Below are 12,277 nucleotides of genomic sequence, written 5' to 3'. Positions count from 1 at the left end.
TTATTATATAGTTGCATCCCGTCATAATCCATCACAAACTCTTATTACCATTACGCTCCGTCAGCCTTGACTATCACTATGAAGCCAACATTTCATCAACACGGCACCTCAAAATCAGGTAACTCATCAAATTCAAAGGACTAACCCAATCTTGGTACGCACTTTCTTACTAAAATTTTCAATTTCCTTCACCTAAGTATACTCAATGGAACTTCTTTATCCATAAGCTTGCCATTTCGGTATTAATCCACTTATGAATTAAGATAAAATCATCAGTCCTCATACTACCCTCCTTCTTCTTATCAAACAAGACAGGAGCACCTCACTTGGAAACACTAGGACGGATGAAACTTTTATCAAGAAACTATTGGATTTGAGCCTTAAGCTCTCTCAACTCTGACACCACAGGAATAGACTCAACAGAGGGGGATTCGACCTCAACATCCCGAATATGAGCCAATTACGTCAAACAATTCTGCCCCACCAGTTTCCTACCCCACAAGAAAGATATGACCTTAGCTGACTTAGGTTTGTACCCCATTCCCACTCTAATCTTTCCCTACCCAGGATCTCTAGAGTTACTGACTTAGTATTACAATTAAGCCCGGTATAATAGGGGGACAACCGAGTCATGCCTAAGATTATATCAAGTTAGTCATATCTAACAAAACCAAATCGACCCAACTCTGAAAATCCATAAACACAATAGGACAATATGATTTACATGGGTGACTATGACTGACTCTTCAACTAGGGTAGAAACATGGATGGGGGCATCAAGTATATCACAAACCACATCAAATCCCAAGGCAATTGAACTGACACATACGAATGAGTAGACCCCGGATCAAACCAAACAAACAAGAGTAGCTCTTGTGACTGCTGCATCACACCCTCAAACTTAGTCTTACCCGGGAAAACTTATAACTAAGCTGTGTCGTCTTGACGGGTAACCTCCTCGCCTAGCTGCACTACTCATCTACCTATATTACCATTTCCCTGGCCTCCACAACCTCGCTGATTTCCTTCTCATATGCCCAGGTTCTCCACAATTTTAACACACCTTATAACTTATATTCGATTGTTGAACACTGAATTAGATCGCGGGGGTTAGTTTAGGTACGATTCGGGGTCCATGATTGTGATTAGAGGAAAATAAGGGAGACATGGTTGAGATTTTGTCTCGCCTTGTCCCACTATGGTGGGATAAATCCCGCACTGGCGGCCTCGCCTTGGCGGGAAAGTCCCTCCCTAGCGGCCAAAATGGAAACAGAACCCCTGCCAACAACTTTTCTGGGGTTCTTTTCTTTTATAATTTCTACAAAGGTTCCTAGCTTTACTTAGCAATTTTAGAATAATCCTCATAACTAGGATAATCATTGTCTACCCTCAATCAATCCCACAATACACGAACCAATTCATTCTTGTTAATTCAGCACCACAACCCACACATCCCCAAGATACACCCAGACACTCACACAATCCTTAGTCAAGATTTTCCTTTCACAACGAGTTTCACGATACTCAAGTATTTACAACTTGCATAACTTCAACGACCAGGCCAACATATTGTACATATCAAAGTTCATACACACATTTATTGTGCACATAATCACCTCATCACATTCAAGCAATTACTACTTCACATTCACAGTTAATTCAGAAAATCAGAAGCACGCATTCAAAGTTTCCAAGATACAATTCACAGATAAGTCCAAATTCTTAATTAATTATTTCGCTCCATGGATGACCATTCCTGATCATCCATGCATTCACACCACCCCTAGGGCCAGATACCAATTGGAACCTTCTCAGTTTCCAATTTGCTTTGCTTGTCGCCCCTCAGTCGTGACCACGACGTCTAGTTCACTTCGTTGAGATACCAATTGGAATCGGGAGATACCAATTGGACTTAACTCATACCACAAGTGATAATAGTATCTAGTGAGCCCCACAAAACTGCTAATTTCAATCATAGAACTTGGTCAAACCCAATTTTTAACCACCTCAATCTTTAACTGATGGAAACCAGACCTTAAATCAATCTTAGAGAAAACCGATGCACCTTGCAATTGGTTAAAAATATCATCTATCCAAGGTAATGGACACTTGTTCTGAATGGTGACCCTATTCAATTGTCGATAGTCTATACACGTCCTCTCTTGCTAGCGATGGTGTTACCACTTTTGTTACTCTAGTTCGGACCATAGAGTGAAGGAGGAAAGATACCAATTTGTATCACCCAGATACCAATTGGATTCAAGTCATAGCACGAAGTTGTAGAAAAAAGTGAGTTTTTCCTAAAGTCCTATAGCCTCTCGAAGAAACGTACGGACGTCATCGTACAGTTCCGCAAGACTTTACTAGACTCGTTTTGGAATAATGAGATCAATGAACCTAGGGCTCTGATACCAACTTTGTCACGACCCAGACCTTCACGATTGGCACCCACACTAACACTTCGGTGGGAGAACCACTACTACAACCCAAACCAAGCAAATAATCTAAAAACCAAGGCATTTAAATCAAACACTAAGGATAGAAAAATAGAGTTCCCATAAAATCTAACAAAAGTCTAATAGTAATAAACTAACAATGCAGAAGAATAACCTAGAATCTGAAAGCCGATGTACCAAAACATCTAACAATGAACCAAGTGTAAACAAGAAGGGATATAACCCCAAACTAATGAACTAATCAACTAACTAAACAATTGTCTAAGTCCGAAAATGGTGGACATAGACGAAAGAGAATCTCATGGCAGCTCAAAAGAATTGGCTCACCCTTGAATTCGAACGACGATCACTGATCTCCTAAAAGGAGATCTGTCAATAGCCGCTTGAAGATGCCATGTACTCAACAAAAATAACAGCAAGTGTAGAATTAATACACAACCACAGTGTACTGGTAGGATCACACGGCTATCCCACTAGTGCAACATAAACAAGTCAAACAACATTATAATCACATGCATATATATCAACATATACAACATTATCAACATTTACGAACAACGAACAACTTCACATTTTATATCAAATCATTGGTCTTCTCATGGAACCCAAACCAAACAATTAGCATGCCGAAACGTGGCAACCGATCCCATATTTATGTTGGAACGTGGCAACCGATCCCATATTTATGCCGGAACGTGGCAACCGATCCCATATTTATGCCGGAACGTGGCAACCGATCCAAGTTAGTTATATCGAAACGTGGAAACCGATCCCATTCACACACCACAATCATAATCACAAGTATATCATCAAGATCATACATTTAAGTCATGATTTCATGGTATTCATCAATTATCTATCTCATTTACAACAAGTGATCATAGGCATATTTATATGCCTAAGTTGTCAATATTTGCCCATGGATTGATTAGATTGAAGAATGATCTTTAGTTATTAGCTTGATTTTTGGTGTAGCTTGTGATGATTGTGTACTTACACACATGATTAGTTGTTTCAGGAACTCTCAAAGGAATTGGAGTTGGAACGAAGAAAGAAGGAGCAAAAACGTGCAAGAAAATGACTAAGTCTGAAGGCCTCAGGGACAGGAGCACTATTAGGCGCGAGGCGCTAAGGGCCAACATTCAGAGCCCTTTTTAGGGCGTACTGAGAGGAGTGACGCGCCAAGGCCAAAAGATTTGAGGCCCTTCTCAGGCGCGCTGAGAGACAAGGCGCACCAAAGTAAAATAATACCCATGCTGTTTGCGCTTTGTAAAACACGGTGCGCCACACTGAAAAGTTCTGAGGTGAGTTGGAGGCACGATGGGAGGCGCGAAGCCCCACTCTTCTGCCGACTTTTCCAGCTAATAAATCATTAAATAGGATTCCTAATTGTAGCTAGGATTGGTCTCCAACTTTTCCAACTCTTATAAATAGACCCTTAGGGCACCATAGTTAGGGTTCGACTTTTATTGGGTGTGCAAGAGCAAGTATCAACGTTTGTAATAAGTTTTGATCTTCTAACTCTTGTATTTTTCGAAAATCGCATGAACATTTGTATTTTGTGGTTTTCTAATAGCATGAGTGGCTAAACGCCTTAGTTCTGGGGTAGTAGCTACGAATGGATTGTTGATTATTAAAGGTTTTTTGAATTAATTCTTAGTTGTCATTATAAGTTACTTCTATATTCTTATTTTAATATTTCTTGACTAGCCATCTAGAGATAAATCTATTGTCTAATCTTAAAATCGGGAGAGGAGAGGTTAGATAGACCAAAAAATATAGAGAGCTCGATCGACCCATTTGATTGAGGTGATTTGTGTTTAGGAGTGACACCCGGACGAACAACTTGCTTGGTTACGAAATAGGATGAAATATAAATGCTCACCAGTTAGTTTGTTTATCCCCGCTCAATGATGTAGTTAGACAACTAACTGGAGTAGGGTGTATAACCCGACTCATACAATTAACCCTGTAAACCAGTAACTTGACAACTGAAATTAGTTCTAAGCCGATAATATGATACATGAGATTAAGTATATGCTGCAGCCCTGAAATTGTCTTTTACTTGCTTGAAACATCATATTAAAGTTGTTCACAATTGGTTATTTTTATTTAGTGCATATTTAGTATTAGTTAACAATCATCACAATCTCTTAAATGATTACTTTTACTTTTATTTGTAGAATTAAGTGTTAGATATAAATTGATCATAAGTCCTTTGGGAACGATAACTCGTTTCTTTAAGAATCTATATTACTTGTGCGACTATGTACACTTGCGTGTATATTGGGGAGCAACAACAAGTGTGATCAACATTGCAACATTCATACATATACAAATATCATAATGAAGCAAGAACAAGCATACATCACACAATCATAGAATCACAACCATCACCTACCTTGAATCCAATCTTGAATCCCCTAAGGCATTTGAATCTTCCCTTTCCGAATTCTTCCCGCTTGTTCCTGGTCTAAAAAAAATCAATATAATACGGGAATCAATAAACAATCACTAATTACCTGAATTACTAACAATTCTATGAACCTTGGATCAAACTTATGATCCCAATGATCCAAATTAGGGTTGTTTCCACCATAGAATCTATAACAAAAACCTCCCCCATCAATATTCACCTGAGGTTCGTTTCTTAGCTCTAAAAGTTGAAAAGTGCATAATAAGGTCGTTTAGGGGTTTATTAATGACCTTAAGTCGCGTCGAGCCCGCCACAACGACCCTCATTCAGCTGTAGCGGCCCAGCCAGAGCGGCAACATCCAGTGCAAAAACGGCTGGAACGAAAAAGAGATCCCTTTAAAGAATTCCAAAATCCCCATTTTAGAACACACAATCATTCCATGACACTTAGAAAATACCCGTTCACGCTAAGATCAGTTTCGAGAGTTCTACTCACCGTAATTCAATTCTGTAAAGTCGTACGGGATCCTTAACGTCTTAACTATCCACTCATGTAATCAAATTCATTAATTGATCTTTCATTTGTTACCAGATTTCCCTAGACCTCACTAACTCCGATTTCGTCCAAATCTGGACTAGGCGAGGAAATCTCAAGTTACTACGAAAAAATTTTCTAGCCCCAATTCTTTCCCCATTGACTTTTTCCTAACGACGAAATCAGTTCGTTACAATCAAAATTTAATTCAATTAAAAAATTGAACATAAATTGTAGAGTATAGTATGGGCATTCTCCTCACGTTGAACTTTATGTTGGTGAGAATAAAATATTCACCAAATCAATTCCTACTTTATCATTTATATTCACCAAATCAATTCCTATTTTATCATTTATATTCACCAAATTTAAAGTAATAATAAATTCTATGTTAGTGAGAATAATAAATTTTTAAAAGTAATGATGTGATTATAAATTTTATTTAGATATAAAATAAATGGTTAGTAAATATAAATGTGGAGTTGTTTTAACAAAATATAAACTTGTGGGTCAATTTTTCTATTTCAAAAATCCCAAATCATGATATGGAATTCTCATATCATGATTTTTGGAGAATATGGTATTCCATCATGATATGAAATTATGAGATGGAATTTGCGTGAAATCGCATGTCCAAACATTGATTTCATCTCACAATTCAATATCGTGATATGGTATATATCGCATGGACAAACGTCTACTTAAGAATAATGAGTATTTTAATACTCCCTTCGTTCCTATTTATATGTCGTCCTTACTAAAAATAGATGGTTCTTAAAACTTGTTATTTCACAAAACCATTACACAATATGTAATACTATTCATCCTATTTTACCCTTGAGAGCTATTAGTCTTGAAAGTATGAATTTGACCAACCTAAGAAAATTAAATGATTAATTCATGTTCATTGGTCAGTTTGATTAATCAAAATAAATTAATTTTTATGTTCATTTATTGAAAAATTGACTTTAAGAGAACACAAAATAAGGGTATAGTAGTAAACTTACATAATTTCTTAAGGAACGTAAAATCTAAAATGATGACATATAAATAAAAACAAAAAGAGTACATACTTTCTTTAACTTATAATCACAAAATTTGAAATCTTATTTACTATCCTAAATTTCATGCCGAAAGCTGCATGGTTTTGGTGGATGCAAAGGTAATATACCAAAAGAGCTGGTTTTACTATGTATAGAAATAGATATGTACGCTCCTGAAGTATTTTGATACAATATTTTTTAAGAATTTAAATTATTGAATTATCAAAAATATCCTCGTGAAGAAGCATATATGTTGATCAAGTATTGTCTGCTTCTAGACACTTATATATGATACTATCTCTGTTTCTACTTACGTGTTCATTTTCTTTTTTTTTTTTTAGTTGTCTTAAATTACTTGTCCATTTTGACAAATCAAGAAAGGACATTTGTTTTACTTATTATTCCCTCAATTAATTATTTTGAAAAAGGTAGAACTTCTAGAAAATCTTAAGTTTTTTGTTCATCCACTTCATAATTAATATGGGTAAAAAGGTAAACTCACTATGTCAATCACTATTTTCTTTTATAGATGTGTCAATTCAAAAGTGGACAAGTAATTAAGAACAGAGGAAATAGTAAAGTAATATTTTACCTATTTTCTAAAAGTCCCAAATTTTCAAGGTGCATGATTAATAATTTTATGTGAACTAATAAATAAATTGGGAGGAAACTTAGCTTTAAGACCTTCTTGTGTTTGACGAAAGGTAGATTATTGTGGTGTGTGGACCTAACTTTATTCATTAATTACACCTACTCCATAACCCCTCATAGCCCCAAAGAGGGGCCTCTGAACTTTGACCTCTGGGGCGCCACACCAGCCAGAGCGCCCCAAGTCTGTCTCTGAACTTTTAGGGCTGGCGCCCCGCGCCTCAGTGCGCAGGGACTCCAGTTGTCCCTATTCGTTCCCCACCTTTTAATACATATTCCTTAGCAATGTACCTATGTTTTCTAGTTGATTCCAACACTCTAAGGTACATATAAACGTAGTGAAATCATCAATAAACATGAGATCATGAACTTTGAATCCATAATCCAAATCAAGGAAAGTTAAGATAAAAGTCAAGAGAAGTTAGAGTCAAGTCAAGAGAAGTTCTTAGAGTTTTCCAAAAGTCTTTTCCAAATGTTTTAACTTTGTTTTAAGACTTAAAGTTCAAGTTGAGTAGAGATTAAAGAGTCAAGTTTGAAGTTCATTTCTTCAAAAGTATATGGGGACTATGTATTCCCAAAGGGTTTAAAATGTTTTCACATTTAAACTAGAAAGGAAAACTCGATTTCCAAAGAGCCTTCGGGCTAGTTTTCAGAGAAGAGTAATCGCTTTCTAAATAAAGTAAGAGGGGAAAATTTGATTTCCAAGATAGCCTTTGAGCTAAGTTTTTTAGCACTAATATCAAATCATAGAAAGAAGTATGTTTTTAAACATAAGAGCTAATATAATATTTTTGGGAGTAGTATTGAGCACCGATACGGGGGAGAGTTCAAACAATTCACAGCCCCCCATAAACCATGTAGCCATCATGGATAGAAAAGGGTCATACTTTTTAGATGATTTCTTTAGTGATTTTTAGCATAGACTAGTGGATCCACTTAGTAGTTCAGGTTCTATACCCTAAGCAAAGTATTGGACGGTCCTGGCAGCGTGAGGCAAAATATTGTATCATCATAATAGCTCTTACGTTATAGTTGTCGGTTAGAGAAACTCCCACAAAAGTAATTGTATTATTAGCTACACAGTTTATTTGTATTTTTACATACATCTCAGAGTTATATGTATCTTTGCATACACACAGAGTTGACATCATGATTTAAACAACTTTTCTTTATATTGCACTTATTATTAATTATTTTATATTGAAATGAGTTCAGTTATGTTGAGTTGAGCCAGGTAAGTTCTTCAGATTTCTTTCAAGCCTATGTTGTGTTTAGCATTCCAACTCGCATTCTCGTACATTCAATGTACTAATTCCAGTTGTCCTGCATCTTATTATGATGCAGACATGGGTAACTAGGATCGGCATCCAGTGCATCGTTAAACTAGCGAGCACTCCAGAGTCAGTTAGTGAGCCTCCTTGCATTTCAGAGGACTCCTTTTTATTGCTTTCAGTATTTTTATTAGTTCATTAGGATGTTGTGGGGTTTGTCCCGACAATCCATCTCAGTTGTTTTAGAGGCTTCATAGACAGTAAAATGTTAGTTCTTCAGTCTTTTCATTGTCATTATCTTATGTTAAGACTTGAGTTTGCCTTAATGGCCAAGTTGAATGTTCCATTATAACATTCCAGTTTATTACGTAGACTTGTCTTTGTTGAATTAAGTTTTCCGCTGAGTAAGTAAGCCAGGCAAAGGGTTCGCTTGGGGCCAGCAATGGTTCTTGAGTGGCAGTCCCTCCCAGGGTCTAGGCTCGGGGTATGATAAACTTGGTATCAGAGCACAGAGTTCAAGACTCCTAGGGAGTCTATGAAGCCATGTTTGTAGAGTCCTAGTTATCGGTGTGAAGCGCGCCACTTCTATAATTAGAAGGCTTCAACATTTAGAAAATTCCTCACTTCTTTCATACTCATTTCGTGCGATAAATTTTATCTCTAAAAGTCTATTTCTAACTCGTGCTTACGTGTAATCGATTGTGAGCTGGCCTATAGTCGAGAGTACCTTCATGAGGTGTCTCTTTCCTCGTGAGCTAAGAGAAACAATGAGGAGATGATTGCTGACATGAGGAGCAGAATGAGTTTATTTATTGTTGGGCTGTCTCGTCTGTCAAGTAAGGAAGGTAAGGCAACCATGCTAAGAGGTGAAAAGGACATAGCAAGGCTGATGATCTATGTGCAACAAGTTAAGAAGGACCAATTGAAGGATAGAGGAGAATTTGAGAATAATAGGTCTAAGACATTAGGGAATGAGTTCGGGCAGCAAAAGAGTAATGCAAACTGGTCTTCTTTCCAACATAAGCAGAAAAGGACCTGCTTCATCATCTGCTAGTGCACCTGAACCAAGGAACAAATGTGAGTACAATAGTCAGAATTCTCAGAAGTTCAGAGCTAGACCTGTGCATTCGCAATATAGTAAGGTACAAGGGGGTACTAAGACTCTTGCATGTGCTAAGTGTGGTAGGAGCCACTTAGGGTGTGTTGTGATGGCTTCATTAGTTGCTTCAAGTGTGGCTAGAACGGTCATTTTATGAGAGAGTGTCCTAAGAGCAGACATAGTAATAGTAATGGGGGCAATAGAGCCTAGTCTTCTTCAGTTGCTCCACCAGATAGAGTTGCATCTAGATGAGATACTTCAAGGGCAGGAGGAGAAGGAAACCGTCTTTATGCTAGCACTAGTCGCCAAGAGCAAGAGAACTCTCCAGATGTTGTCACTGGTATGATCAAAGTCTTTACTTTTGATGTTTATGTTTTGCTAGACCCAGGAGCAAGTTTATCTTTTGTAACCCCTTATGTTGCAAATAAGTTTGATGTTATTCCTAAGAAACTCGGTGAACCCTTTTGTGTTTCTACACCTGTTGGGGAGTCTATTCTAGTTGAGCGAGTATATTGTGATTGTGTCATTTCCATCAATCACAAAGACACCATGGCTAATTTAATTGAGTTAGACATGGTAGATTTCAATATAATTCTAGGTATGGATTGGCCTCATGCCTGTTATGCCTCCATTTATTATAGGACTCGAGTTGTCAAGTTTCAGTTTCCAAATGAGCCAGTCTTAGAGTGGAAAAGTAGTTCAGCAGTGCCTAAGGGTCGTTTCATTTCGTACCTTAAGGCAAGAAAGTTTATAAGGGGTGTGTCTATCACTTAGTCCGAGTTAATGACTCTAGTGTTAAGATACCTCATATCCAGTTAGTCCCAGTAGTAAAAGAGTTTCTAGAAGTCTTTCCTGATGATCTTCCCAGAGTCCCTCCTAAGAGAAATAAATTTTGGTATAGATATTCTTCCATATACTCGTCCCGTATCTATTCCGCCATATACAATGGCACCAGCAAAGTTGAAAGAGCTTAAAGAACAGTTAAAAGATCTCTTAGATAAGGGCTTTATTCGACCAAGTGTCTCACCTTGGGGCATTTCGGTCTTATTTGTGAGAAAGAAAGATGGTTCCCTTAGGATGTGTATAGATTACCGTCAATTGAACAAGGTTACCATCAAGAATAAGTATCTGCTTCCGAGAATTAATGATCTTTTCGAGCAGCTTCAGGGTGCTTCTTGTTTTTCAAAAATAGACCTCAGATATGGCTACCATCAGTTGAAGTAAGGGAATGTGATATTCCCAAGACAGCATTCAGGACCTGTTATGGTCATTATAAGTTTTTGGTCATGTCGTTCGATTTAACTAATGCACCTGTAGTATTCATGGACCTTATGAAAATAGTTTTCAAACCTTATTTAGATATGTTTGCTATTGCCTTCATTGATGACATACTATTCTATTCAAGGACTAAAGAAGATCATACTAGTTATCTTAGAATAGTTCTTTAGACTTTGAAAGATAAGGAGTTATATGCTAAGTTCTCTAAATGTGAGTTTTGGGTTGAGTCTGTGGCATTCTTAGGCCACATTGTGTCTGGAGAGGGAACTAAAGTTGATACCTAAGAGATAGAGGCAGTGCAGAATTGGACTAGACCCACATCTCCAACTGATACTAGGATTTTCTTGGGTTTGGTGGGATATTATAGAAGGTTTGTAGAGGGGTTCTCGCCCATTTCGTCTCCTTTGACCAAATTGACTCAGAAGACAATTAAGTTTCAATGGTCTGAAGCTTGTGAGAAAAGCTTTCAGGAATTGAAGAAGAGGTTGACTACTGCCCCAGTTTTGACCTTACCAGAAGGTACACAAGGCTTTGTTGTCTATTGTGATGCGTCTAGAGTTAGTTTGGGTTGTGTGTTAATGTAGAATGACAAAGTTATAGCTTATACCTCCAGATAGTTGAAAGTTCATGAGAAGAACTACCCAACACATGACTTAGAGTTGGCTGCTATAGTATTTGCTTTGAAGATATGGCGTCACTATTTATATGGTGTTCATGTTGATGTATTCACTAATCACAAGAACATTCACTATGTGTTCATCAGAAAGAGCTTAATCTCAGACAAAAGAGGTGGTTAAAATTACTCAAGGATTATGACATGAGTATTTTTTATCACCCAGGTAAGGCTAATGTTGTTGCTAATGCTTTAAGTAGGTTGTCTATGAGTAGTACTACCCATGTTGAGGAGGAAAAGAGAGAGTTAGCGAAAGATGTGCATAGACTTGCATGCTTAGGAGTTCGACTAATGGATTCCACAGAAGGTGGAGTAGTGGTGATGAATGGGGCTGAATCTTCTTTAGTGTCAGAAGTGAAACAAAAGCAAGACCAAGATCCAATTTTGCTTGAATTTAAGGTAAATGTTCATAAGCAAAAAGTATTAGCTTTTGAACAAGAGGGATATAGAGTATTGAGATATCAAGGTAGGTTGTGTGTACCAATGGTGGATGAACTCCAAGAGAGGATCATGGAGGTAGCTTATAGCTCCAGATATTCCATTTATCCAGGTTCCACAAAGATGTATCGTGATTTGAGAGAGGTGTATTGGTGGAATAGCATGAAGAAGGGCATTGCAGAATTTGTTGCTAAGTGCCCAAATTGCCAACAAGTTAAAGTAGAGCACCAAAGGCCCAGTGGTTTGGCTCAAAATATAGAACTTTTGGAATGGAAGTGGGAGATGATTAATATGGACTTCATCACAGGTTTACCAAGGTCTCACATGCAACATGATTTTATTTGGGTGATTGTCGACAGAATGACAAAATCAACCCACTTTTTACCGATAAAACTACTCATTCAGCAGAAGATTATGCTA

Source organism: Solanum stenotomum, chromosome 4 (assembly GCF_019186545.1).
Source record: "Solanum stenotomum isolate F172 chromosome 4, ASM1918654v1, whole genome shotgun sequence".
Classification (NCBI taxonomy): Eukaryota; Viridiplantae; Streptophyta; class Magnoliopsida; order Solanales; family Solanaceae; genus Solanum; species Solanum stenotomum.
The sequence above is the reverse complement of the archived record's forward strand: the minus strand, read 5'-3'. Positions refer to the sequence as shown.